Source organism: Ranitomeya variabilis, chromosome 2, assembly GCF_051348905.1.
Source record: "Ranitomeya variabilis isolate aRanVar5 chromosome 2, aRanVar5.hap1, whole genome shotgun sequence".
Taxonomy (NCBI): domain Eukaryota; kingdom Metazoa; phylum Chordata; class Amphibia; order Anura; family Dendrobatidae; genus Ranitomeya; species Ranitomeya variabilis.
This window is the reverse complement of record NC_135233.1, coordinates 635318341-635332106: the sequence shown is the minus strand read 5'-3', so window position 1 is coordinate 635332106 and position 13766 is coordinate 635318341. Positions and strand designations below refer to the sequence as shown.

The 13766-nt window shown below is 48.0% G+C and overlaps 1 protein-coding gene across 6 annotated transcripts in view; it reads right to left on the bottom strand.

The window, feature by feature from the left end:
- The window catches only part of CEP170 (centrosomal protein 170), a 208777-nt gene extending 195261 nt beyond the window's left edge, over positions 1 to 13516 (bottom strand). For 5 of the 6 annotated variants that reach the window (XM_077289089.1, XM_077289093.1, XM_077289088.1 and 2 more), the window contains exon 1: positions 13345 to 13478. The gene's annotated coding sequence lies outside the window, so the exon portion shown is untranslated. Of the gene's footprint in view, positions 1 to 13344 lie in introns of all 6 variants that reach the window. The other variant, XM_077289094.1, reaches the window with a different exon arrangement.
- Positions 13517 to 13766: the final 250 nt, after the last annotated feature.

Sequence of the window (13766 nt, the reverse complement as noted above, 5' to 3'; positions counted from 1 at the left end):
TCTTTTTCCATTCAGTTGACATGCCCAAACTTGTTGGATAGTCAGCATCCTACAGAAACCTCTGGAAGAGCATGGCATTGTGAATGTTACACATATACAGCCTTTATTCTACTGAGTTAAACAACTCAGCTTTATCTCATGATGGAAGAACCTTTGGATGGTAAAATATTTTCCTCAAAAAGCAGTTTATTGAAAAAAATCCGATTTAAATCAAAAAAATCCGATTTAAATAAAAAAAATCCGATTTTTTTGATTTTTTTAAAAAAACATTGATTTTTATCCACCCTGGCCAATAGCAACCAATCACAGCTCAGCTTCTATTTTGCTACAGTTAATTAATCCGAGCTCTGATTGGTTAATATAGGCAACAAAGGACATTCTCAGTATTACAAAGCTTGTGTTAGGTAATAGCATGTCAGTTAGGGTGTGTTGGTGGAAAGGCTGATGTCAGTCACATTACCTGTATGTGAGAGGATATAGAAACTGCCAGTTAGACTATTTTTACCACAATAATGTCTCATAAGAAAAGGAATTCCATGGCACGAATGTCAGGTGATGCGAAAAGAAAAGCTGCATTACGGGCCAATGAAAAATGTGAAGACCGAGAAACAAGGCTGACACGCATGAGAACAGAAGCTGCTTCCTCAAGAGCCAATGAACTTTCTGAGGAGAGGGAAGCGAGGCTTGCAGACATGAAAACAAGAGCTGCTTCCTCAAGGGCCAATGAACTTTCTGAGCAGAGGGAAGTGAGGCTTGCAGATAAGAGAAGAGCTGCTTCCTCAAGGGCCAATGAGTCATATCAGCAGAGAGAAGGCCGACTTGCCACTAAGAGAATTGCTATTTCTTCCACCAGGGCACCGGAAATGGTTGGAGATTTTAAACATGCTGCCTTTTGTTACCAGTCAGACATAAACTATCAGCATAATCCTAAAGTTCAGATAGGAAAAATGGATGTGGTCTGCATGTACTGCAGTGCCCTGAAATGGAAAGATGAACCGCCAGGTTTATGCTGTGCAAATGGCAAGATAAAACTTCCACCTCTCCTGTCACCACCAGATCCCCTAAAGTCTCTGATGACAGGTACCAGTACAATATCAAAGCATTTCTTGGATAACATCAGGAAGTACAGCTCCTGCTTCCAAATGACATCATTTGGTGCAATAAAAGAAATGTTTACAACAGGATTTATGCCGACATTTAAAGTTCAAGGACAAGTTTACCACTCAATTGGCTCAACCACTGGACAGATCACCTTCCCAAGCAACTTTTGTTGCATTGTGACTTCCATTGAGGAGTTGAAAGCAAAGGTTTTTCCAAACATTCAACTCCATTTCAAAAATTCTGGCTGGCTGTGTGAAACGGCTATTCTAGCTCCCAACAAGATCAATCTTCAAATTCTAAATCTCCTTCCAGGTGTGTGCACAACCTACAAGTCAGTGGATACAGTAATTGACCCTGCTCAAGCATTATTTTATCCAACTGAGTTCCTCAATGCCTAGGAGCCACAAGGACTTCCTTCTCACACCTCTTTCTAAAACCTGGAGCACCTATTCTGCTATTGAGAAATTTGGATCCACCAAAGCTGTGTAATGGAACAAGACTCTTGATTAAGAACCTGTTTCCACATGTAATTGAGGCAACCATTTTGACAGGATGTGCCACAGGAGAATATGTTTTCATTCCAACAATTCCTCTCATTCCATCTGATTTGCCTTTTGATTTTAAACGCCTCCAGTTTCCTGTTCGACTGGCATTTGCTATGTCCATCGACAAGGCTCAAGGACAGTCCTTGAAAGTAGTTGGAATCGATTTACAATCTCCGTGCTTTTGTCATGGTCAACTTTATGTGGCCTGTTCAAGAGTTGGAACAGCCAAAATTCTGTTCGTCTTTGCACCGAAAGGAAAAACTAAGAATGTCGTTTATCAAAAGGCTCTCGAATAAGTAGTGGAAGATTACTTAACATTACTTGGCCAATTTAGTTAAAGCTGTGTGGAATATCTCTGGTGTTGAAATATATGTTGTGAAATGCTTCTATTAGCTTAGTTTTTGCCTTTTAATAATTACATTTCTATCTACCGTATTTTCCGGCATATAAGACGACTTTTTAACCCCTGAAAATCGTCTCAAAAGTCGGGGGTCATCTTATACGCCGGGTACGGCGTGTGCAGGGAGAGATCCTGGATGGTTCCCAGGTTCTGAAGGAGAGGAGACTCTCCTTCAGGCCCTGGGATCCATATTCATGTAAAAAATAAAGAATAAAAATAAAAAATATGTATATACTCACCCTCCGACGGTCCCTGGCTCTCAGCGGTGCAAGCGGCAGCCTCCTTTCCTAAGAATGCATTGAGCGTAGGACCTGCGATGACGTCGCGGTCACGCGACCGCATCGCAGGTCCTACGCTCAATGCATTCTTAGGAACCGAGGCTGCCGCTTGCACCGCTGAGAGCCAGGGGCCGTCGGAGGGTGAGTATATACATATTTTTTATTTTTATTCTTTATTTTTTACATGAATATGGATCCCAGGGCCTGAAGGAGAGTCTCCTCTCCTCCAGACCCTGGGAACCATACGCACCGCACTGGGCGTATAAGATGACCCCCGTCTTATACGGCGAGTATATCCCAAATTCCATATTTTATATGGAAAAGCTGGGGGTCGTCTTATATGCCCAGTCGTCTTATACAGCAGAAAATACGGTATTTGTTTTGCGATTTTGTGTGCAGAATAAATATTTGTTAACACATTCTATTTTGCTAACAGCAGTTATTAACCCGGGCGAAGCCGGGTAGTACAGCTAGTTGATTTATAAAATTAAAATTACACCAACACTTTAAAAAAAAAAACATGCTTTAGGCCTCTTTCACATTTTCGTCTGCTGGTGGGCGTCGTAATGTGTTCTTGTGACGTATCGACGGACGTCGTGAAAATAGTGACCAACGTGTGTAACGCATCCAGTGTTTTGACAAATAATAATAATAATAATAATAATTTTATTTATATAGCGCCAACATATTCCGCAGCGCTTTACAACTTATAGAGGGGACTTATACAGACAATAGACATTACAGCATAACAGAAATCACAGTTCAAAACAGATACCAGTAGGAATGAGGGCCCTGCTCGCAAGCTTACAATCTATGAGGACAAATGCGTTGTTTGAGTTGTTGCCTGAATTTCAACGGAGAAATTTGAGAGAGAGAGAATGCTCAGAGTGGAAAAACGGGATACGTCGCTGGATTCCTGTGTTTCACGGTCAGCGACGGATCCTGCGTCCACAGGCTTCCATTATAGCTGACGACGGACACCGCAGGACCCGTCGCTGAGCGATTTTCCGACGTGCAGAAAAAACGTTCCTCTGAACGTTTTCTCAGCATGACGGACCGATATTTTCCGACGGATCCAGTGCACGACGGATGAAACGGATGGCCATCCGACACAATCCGTCGCTAATACAAGTCTATGGGAAAAAACAGGATCCTGCAGAAAAATTTGCAGGATCCTGCTTTTTCAAAACACGACGGATTTCGATGGGAGAGAAAAGACGGAAGTCTGAAAGAGGCCTTAATGTCGCCACATTTCAGGAGTTGTAACTTTCCAGGAATTACTCTTTTTTACTCTTATGATAATAAAAAAATACAAAATGAGACAGACGTCATGTTGTGAGTGATCCCGACAGTCTAATACATGGAGTTGTCAAGCACAGGTCAGGAGAGCCGGCTGATCGGTGAATTACAGTCCGTATTTGGCCCGTGACACATGCTTTACCCTCATCCAGCGCTGGCTCTCTTCTCCCGCTTTGGTATCTCCATTACAGCACATGAATGCTGCAGCCAGTCACTGCCCTCCCCAGTCATGTTGTAGTCATCATGAGACGACTGCTGAATTTGTGCCACCAATGCTACATCCTGCTAACACAAATCAGGGGCCACAGAGAAGAGATACCGATGGAGCAGTGATGAACGACAGAGTATTTTGTATTGTTGAAGGGAACCTGTAATTGGACTGAAGATGCCAGAGCCTGAAGCAGCATGGATCAGAGCCTGGCTGTGCGATTGCAGCCAGCTTTCACTCTGAAACATTCTGGCATTTCAAAGAAGAAAACTAACTTTGAAAAGTCGGAGGCCGCCCATATGTGACAAGTTTGGCGCTGTCACAGGCTGAGTTCTCCCCAGTCAGCATCAGTCAATGGACAGTGTCATGATTCTCAATGGCGAGAGAACATAGCCCAGCATATATGAGAACTAGCTCTTGGAAGATGGAAACTATACTGACCATGAACTAAACCTGCCGCACAACTAGAAGTGGCCGGGTAGCATGCCTACGTTTTTTATCCCTAGATGCCCAGCGCCAGCCGGAGAACTACCTAATCCTAGCAGAGGAAAAGACAGTCCTGGCTCACCTCTAGAGAAATTTCCCCAAAAGGCAGACAGAGGCCCCCACATATATTGGCGGTGATTTTAGATGAAATGACAAACGTAGTATGAAAATAGGTTTAGCAAAATCGAGGTCCGCTTACTAGATAGCAGGAAGACAGAAAGGGCACTTTCATGGTCAGCAGAAAACCCTATCAAAACACCATCCAGAAATTACTTTAAGACTCTAGCATTAACTCATAACACCAGAGTGGCAATTTCCGATCACAAGAGCTTTCCAGACACAGTAACGAAACAGCAGCTGTGAACAGGAACAAAATGCAAAAACACACAAGGACAAAAGTCCAACTTAGCTGGGAGTTGTCTGGTAGCAGGAACATGCACAGAAAGGCTTCTGATTACATTGATGACCGGCATGAAACTGACAGAGGAGCAAGGTTATATAGCGACTCCCACATCCTGATAGGAGCAGGTGAACAGAGGGGATGATGCACACAAGTTAATTCCACAAGTGGCCACCGGGGGAGCCCAGAATCCAATTTCACAACAGGACAGCTCTCCTGTTGTGAACTCTGTTTTCGGGCTCCCTCTTGTGGTCACTGGTGGTATGGTGTGACTTTTGCTTTGGGCTCCCCCTGGTGGCTTTGTTTGTTATCCTGCTGGTCTCTGGCTATCAGCTGGTTCGTTATCCTCTGGGAGGTTCCTATATAGCTCTGTTTTACTTCCACTTGTTGCCGGCTGTCGATGTAATCAGTGCTACTCAGATTCCTTCTGACTACCTTGCTCCCAGTCCATCCAGGACAAGCTAAGTTTTGTTTGCTCATTTTTTGATCAGCAGTGTTTATCATGTTGTCTTGTCCAGCTTGCGAAAATGTGATTCCCTCGTTTGCTGGATGCTCTAGTGGACTGAGTTTCTCCCCACACACCATTAGTTGGTGCGTGGGTTCTTGAAATCTCAGGATGGATATTTTGTAAGGGTTTTTTATTGATCGCATAGACCCCTGCTCTATTTTCTGCTTTCTAGTACTAGTGGGCCTCTTTTGCTGAATCTGATTTCATCCCTACGTATGTGCCTTCTTCTTACTTCACCGTTAATATTTGTTGGGGGCTTCTATATCTTTGGGGATTATTTCTCTGGAGGCAAGCGAGGTCTCTCTTTCTCTTTAGGGGTAGCTAGTTCCTCAGGCTGGCTCGAGACGTCTAGGAAATTTTTAGGCACGTTCACCGGCTACCTCTGGTTGTGTTGCATAGGTTCAGATTTGCGATCAGTCCAGTTACCATCTCCCTAGAGCTTGTCCTTAGTTTATTCACTTGCTGGTCTATTCGTGATCCTCAGCCACTAAGGATCATAACACTCGCCCTCGCATGCATGTATATAGTGAGAGGGCTGTAAGTAGACATTAGCTGGGCCAACACAAAAAAGCCAAGTGCAGCAGTGGACTAGACAGGTCTATAGTCACCGAACGGCAACTCAACAAGACTGGTATTGTGCCCGTCAGTCTAAATGAAGGGCATACCGGGGTAAGACACTCCGAATTCAAGAGGTGCACGTACGTTTATTAGCCGCACCTAAAAACTGGTGTGTGCAGTAAGTGATTGGAGTACCCCACAACTTTTCAGAAATTTATTCAGAGAGCTTTGCCATGCCCTGTCCCGCCAAAACTGGGGACATTTGAAGGCGTATTATGCCAGATCTCTGATGAAAACACCTTCATTAATTGGACGCTATGCTTCCTCTGAAATGTTGTGGACAGGTTTAGAGGAAGACATTCTCAGCTGCAATGGCGCATCCAGGGTCTGATTCATGTTGCCTGAAACTTCAGCAAGTCTAGAGTAGAACAAGTCATTCCTGGGGAACCCTTTAAAAAGGGATCTGTCACCCCCTGAGACGTTATTACCACTTAGGCCACGTTCACACTTTGCGGGTTCCTCTGCGGGTTAATCCCGCAGCGGAATTGATAAATCTGCAGGGCAAAACCGCTGCGGTTATCCCTGCAGATTTATCGCGGTTTGTTCCGCGGTTTCCGCTGCGGGATTACTCCTGTACTATTGATGCTGCATATGCAGCAATATGCAGCATCAATAGTAATGTAAAAAATAATAAAAATCGGTTATACTCACCCTCTGACGTCGCGATCTCCTCGGCACTGCAAGCGGCTGTGCCGACAAGGACCTTCGTGACGTCACGGTCATGTGACCGCGGCGTCATCACAGTCATGTGACCGCGACGTCACCACAGGTCCTGTTCGGCACAGCAACTGAGACCGGACGCCGCGGGCAGCGCTGAGAGGTGAGTATAGTATAATTTTTTATTTTAATTCTTTTTTTTACACCAAAATATGGTTCCCAGGGCCTGGAGGAGAGTCTCCTCTCCTCCACCCCGGGTACCATCGGCACATTATCCGCTTAACTTCCCGCAACGTGGGCACAGCCCCATGCGGGAAGTTAGCGGATCAATGCATTCCTATGGGTGCAGAATCGCTGCGATTCTGCACCAAGAAGTGACATGCTCCTTCTTTTTTTACGCAGAAAAGCCACGCGGCTTTTTCCGCGGAAATCCGCAGCATGTGCACAGCGGGTTTTGTTTTCCATAGGGTAACATTGTACTTTACCCTGCATGGAAAATTGCTGCGGATCTGCAGTGTCAAATCCGCTGCGGATCCGCTGCAAAACCCGCAAAGTGTAAACATAGCCTTAATATGGGCATACAGGCAACAGAATGGTTGAAATAGTCCTAACTGTATGCACTTATCTGCGGTCCTGATGTGCAGAAATGGTCTTTTATTAGTTTATGCTAATGAGTTCTTCCAGGCACCAGGGCGTGCGGTGCTTGGAAGAAAACTCTACCTCCGGTCTACCATCAGCATCAACAGTTCCCTGTGACGAGTATTGCTGGCCCCGAAATCACGCGCCTGTGCCCTGCAATAGCGCGGTTTTACATACTTTTCCGCCGTGGTATGGGCATTGGCTTCACTGCTCTTGAGCTGGATCACCTGAGCACCTTCTATGTTTTGTACACACCGCCTCATGATACTGTATCTCCAGGGGTGAAAGCATTTACACTACTGAACATCATTTCCTTGTCTTGAGGCATTTCCACTGACATATCAGCCTGTAATTTTATTTTTCACTTTGATTTTGAGTATTATTCCAAATCGAGACTTACATGAGATATTAATTTTGATTTACATTGATCATTAGCATTGACTCGCCGACACCTGCGCAGAAAAACAATAAAGTCAATGCCCATAGCAGGGCACAGGTGCGGGATTCCGGGGCCAGCGATACTTGTCACAGGGCACTGTGACACTGATGGAAGGTGGGTGGTACCCAAGCTAAGACCGGAGGCAGAGTTTTCTTCAAGACACCGCACACCCTGGAGCCTGGAAGAACTAATTACCATAAACAAATAAAAGATGATTTCTGCACATTAAGTCCGCACAAATGGGCATACAGATAGGACTATTTCAACCATTCTATTACCTATATGCCCATATTAATAGGTAAAAATGCCCCAGGGGGTGACAGATTCCCTTTAACTTCAAACCAGGTCTTGGCAGAGAGAGCCTGCCCATAGTCCCAGCCTGCCACCCTTGGTGCTCAGATAAGTACAGCTGTTCACATGCAATACAACTAGCCCTGCAAATGACTATGTACCCAAACACCTTTTGGTCACAAATAGGGCACAGCCAGTTGTAATTACTTTAGGTTAAGGTGGTGTAATTGCAGTAAGCCAGCTGCAGAACCCCAACCATTAGCCATCTCTTAAGCTGTGTTACATTTGTGATCTTCACGCTACGCAGTCACAGGTGCTCTGCAATTTGTGAAACCCCTATACATGTGACTGTAGAGGCTGCACATATGCATCGCCACCTCTCCATTCCCAATAGTACAGGACAAGACCCAGTTCTTCAGAGGTTGAACCCACATCTAAAGAAGATTTATGGCATATCCCAAAACGAGATTACTCCTTTACAGGGTAGAAAAACAAACAAACACACATGTTCAAGTCAGAAAACATAAACTTATACAAACGACATCCCTAAAAGTTATGTGCCAAGTGCAGAACGGTAGGGGTAGTGCACCGGTTGTGGGAAATGCGGCAAGGACCTGTGACTCTCCGAATAAGAATCGGCAGCCCAGGACACTAAATAAAGTGGAAGATGACCCATGTGCAATCCATGGGGAGCACAGCCGTCCCAGCACCAGAAGAGGTCCCGGCCAGTGCTCATTATGGGGAGAGCTACACCAGAAAAGGAAACGATCAGAACTCATTATGGGAAGAGCCAAACTAGAAGAGGACATGGCCAGTACTCTTCATGGGGAGAGAGACACCAGAAGAGGACACGATCAGAACTCACTATGGGGAGTGCCAAACTAGAAGAGGACACGGCTAGTACTCATTATAGGTACAGCCACACCGGCAGAGGACACGGACAGTACTCATAATGGGGAGAGCCACACCAGAAGAGGACACGACCAATACTCATTATGGGGAGAGACACACGAAAAGTGGAGACAAACAGTACTCATTATGAGGAGCGCCACACCAGAGGAGGACACGGCCAATATTCTTTATGGGGAGAAAGACACCAGAAGAGGACACGGCCAGTACTCATAATGGGGAGAGCCACACTAGAAGAGGACATGGCCAGTACTCATTTTAGGGAAAGCCACACCAGAAGAGGCACAGCCAGTACTCATTATGGGGAGAGCCACACCAGATGAGGACACGGTAAGTACTCTTTATGAGGAGAGTTACACTAGAAGAGGACACTGCCAGTACACAATATGTGGAGAGCCACACCAGAAGAGGACACTCCCAGTACTGATTATGAGGAGAGTCACACCAGAAGAGGACACGGCCAGTACTCATTATGGGGAGAGTCATATCAAAAGAAAGCACGGCCAGTACTCATTATGGGGACAGCCACACCAGAAAAGGACACGACCAATACTCATTATGAGAGCCACACTAGAAGAGAAAATGGCCAGTACTCATTATGAGAGCCATACCAGAAGGGGACATGACCAGTACTCATTATGAGGAGAGCCACACTAGAAGAGGACACGTCAGTACTCATTGTGGGGAGAGCCTCACCAGAAGATGGCACGATCAGTACTCATTTTGGGGAGAGAGACACCAGAAGAGGGCAAAGCCAGTACTCATTATGGGGAGAGCCACACCAGAAGAGGACACGACCAATACTCATTATGAGAGCCACGCTAGAAGAGGACACAACCAGTACTCATTATGAGAGCCATACCAGAAGAGGACACGACCAGTACTGATTAAGAGGAGAGCCACACTAGAAGAGGACACTGCCAGTACTCATTATGAGAGCCATACCAGAAGAGGACAAGGACAGTACTCATAATGGGGAGACCCACACCAGAAAAGGACACAACCAGTACTCATTATGAAGAGACCCACACCAGAAGAGGACACGGCCAGTACTCATTGTAGGAAAAGCCACACCAGAAGATTGCACGGCCAGTACTCATTATGGGGAGAGCCATACCAGATGAGGACTCGGCCAGTACTCATTATGAGAGCCACACTAGAAGAGGACACTGCCAGTACTCATTATGAAGAGACCCACACCAGAAGAGGACAGGGCCAGTACTGATTATGGGGAGAGCCTCATCAAAAGAGGGCACGGCCAATACTCATTATGGGGAGAGACACACCAGAAGAGGGCACGATCAGTACTCATTATAAGGAGAGCAATACCAGAAGAGGCCACGGCCAGAACTCACTATGACTAGAGCCACACGAGAAGAGGACACGGCCAATACTCATTATGACTAGAGCCACACCAGAAGAGGACACGGCCAGTACTCGCTATGGGGAGAGTCACACCAGAAGAGGGCACAGCCAGTACTCATAATGGGGAGAGCCAAACCAGAAGAAGGCATGACCAGTACTCTTTATGAGGAGAGCCACACCAGAAGAGGACACAACCAGTTCTCATTATGGGGAGAGCCACACCACAAGAGGGCACGGCCAGTACTCATTATGGTGAGAGAGACAGCAGAAGAGGGCACTTCTCATTATGGGGAGAGAGACACCAGAAGAGAGCACAGCCAGTACTCATTTTGGGGAGAGCCAGACCAGAAGAGGGCACGGCCAGTACTCATGATGGGGAGAGCCACACTAGAAGGGGACACGGCAAGTACTCATTATGGGGAGAGCCACACTAGAAGAGGACATGGCCAGTACTCATTTTGGGGAGAGAGGCACCAGAAGAGGACACGGCCAATACTCATTTTTGGGAGAGAGACACCATAAGAGGACACGGCCAGTACTCATAATGGGGAGAGCACACCAGAAGAGGATACGGCCAGTACTCATTATGGGGAGACACCAGAAGAGGACACGGCCAGTACTCATTATGGGGAGAGCCACACCAGAAGAGGACACGGCCAGCAATCATAATGGGGAGAGAGACACCAGAGGAGGACACGGCCAGTACTCATAATGGGGAGAGCCTCACAAGAAGAGGACACGGCCAGTACTCATTATGGAGAGAGCCACACCAGAAGAGGACACGGCCAGCAATCATAATGGGGAGAGAGACACCAGAGGAGGACACGGCCAGTACTCATAATGGGGAGAGCCACACCAGAAGAGGACACGGCCAGTACTCGTTATTGGGGGAGCCACACTAGAAGAGGACACGGCCAGTACTCATTATGGGAAGAGCCACACCAGAAGAGGACACGGCCAGTACTCATAATGGGGAGAGAGACACCAGAAGAGGACACGGCCAGTACTCATAATGGGGAGAGAGACACCAGAAGAGGACACGGACAGCACTCATAATGGGGAGAGCCACACCAGAAGAGGACACGGCCAGTACTTGTTATTGGGAGAGCCACACTAGAAGAGGACACGGCCAGTACTCATTATGGGGAGAGCCACACTAGAAGAGGACACGGCCAGTACTCATTATGGGGAGAGCCACACTAGAAGAGGACACGGCCAGTACTCATTATGGGGAGAGCCAAACTAGAAGACACGGCCAGTACTCATTATGGGGAGAGCCACACCAGAAGAGGACACGGCCAGTACTCATTATGGGGAGAGCCACACCAGAAGAGGACACGGCCAGTACTCATTATGGGGAGAGCCACACCAGAAGAGGACACGGCCAGTACTCATAATGGGGAGAGCCACACCAGAAGAGGACACGGCCAGTACTCATAATGGGGAGAGCCACACCAGAAGAGGACACGGCCAGTACTCGTTATTGGGAGAGCCACACCAGAAGAGGACACTGCCAGTACTCGTTATTGGGAGAGCCACACTAGAAGAGGACACGGCCAGTACTCATAATGGGGAGAGCCACACCAGAAGAGGACACTGCCAGTACTCGTTATTGGGAGAGCCACACTAGAAGAGGACACAGCCAGTACTCATTATGGGGAGAGCCACACCAGAAGAGGACACGGCCAGTACTCATTATGGGGAGAGCCAAACTAGAAGAAGACACGGCCAGTACTCATTATGGGGAGAGCCACACTAGAAGAGGACACGGCCAGTACTCATTATGTGGAGAGCCACACTAGAAGAGGACACGGCCAGTACTCATTATGGGGAGAGCCAAACTAGAAGACACACCCAGTACTCATTATGGGGAGAGCCACACCAGAAGAGGACACGGCCAGTACTCAATATGGGAAGAGCCACACCACAAGAGGACACGGCCAGTACTCATAATGGGGAGAGCCACACCAGAAGAGGACACTGCCAGTACTCATTATGGGGAGAGCCACACCAGAAGAGGACACGGCCAGTACTCATAATGGGGAGAGCCACACCAGAAGAGGACACGGCCAGTACTCATAATGGGGAGAGCCACACCAGAAGAGGACACTGCCAGTACTCATAATGGGGAGAGCCACACCAGAAGAGGACACTGCCAGTACTCATTATGGGGAGAGCCACACCAGAAGAGGACACGGCCAGTACTCATAATGGGGAGAGCCACACCAGAAGAGGACACGGCCAGTACTCGTTATTGGGAGAGCCACACCAGAAGAGGACACGGCCAGTACTCGTTATTGGGAGAGCCACACCAGAAGAGGACACGGCCAGTACTCGTTATTGGGAGAGCCACACCAGAAGAGGACATGGCCAGTACTCATAATGGGGAGAGCCACACCAGAAGAGGACACTGCCAGTACTCATAATGGGGAGAGCCACACCAGAAGAGGACACTGCCAGTACTCATTATGGGGAGAGCCACACCAGAAGAGGACACGGCCAGTACTCATAATGGGGAGAGCCACACCAGAAGAGGACACGGCCAGTACTCGTTATTGGGAGAGCCACACCAGAAGAGGACACGGCCAGTACTCGTTATTGGGAGAGCCACACCAGAAGAGGACACGGCCAGTACTCGTTATTGGGAGAGCCACACCAGAAGAGGACACGGCCAGTACTCGTTATTGGGAGAGCCACACCAGAAGAGGACATGGCCAGTACCCATTTTGGGGAGAGCCACACCAGAAGAGGACATGGCCAGTACCCATTTTGGGGAGAGCCACACCAGAAGAGGACACGGCCAGTACCCATTTTGGGGAGAGCGCTCGTTAATGAAAATGTTGTAGCACTTTTTTTTTTTTACAAACCAAAATGGAATAGGTGTGCTGTGCTTTGTGTGATGGCATCATAGGCACTAGGTCAGCTGCCATCCATAATGCATAGGCCTGCCATGTATCATATGGCTCCACAGCCTCCATGCCAGGCACCATGACCAGCTAACTGCACAGCCCTGTCCAGGGGATGAAGGGCAGCTCTGCTTTGCTCAGCCGTCTGGTAGAAGTCAGATCGCTGCCACGATCACGCATCCGAGCGCAGAGCTACACAAAGGCTGCGGTGACGGCGAGATCCGTCCGGGCACAGACCCCAAACTCTTATCAAGGCCGCCAATGTGCACCCACCGCCCGCAGCGCGAGTCCTCACCTCTCCGGGACCTAAGTGGTTAAGTGAGCAACCTGCTGTGTCCATAAATCACCGCCTCGTACCATCGAGATGTAGGCTGCTGTCACAGACAATCGCCGACTAACGGCACCGAGAAGAAGGGCGGGTCTGGGAAGGATGGAGAGAGAAGAGACCATTTCCAGAGCATGCGCACTAACTGCTCCATTCACTGCGACGTTTGGTGAGCAGGAGGGTGTGTGCGTGGCTGCTCGGCACACCACGGGACCTGGCGTGTCTGCTGGATGCGGGCTGTTGCGCTGCTGCGTCTCGGTTCTGTGTATTTCCCACCCCTTCACTATATGGAGCGGCCAGAGCTGACGGGTCGTGGGCTGGAAGGGAAGACTAGGACTTGCTGCAAGTGCACCCAGCACCATCCCCCAGCATGCAGCACCTAAACAGGAGCC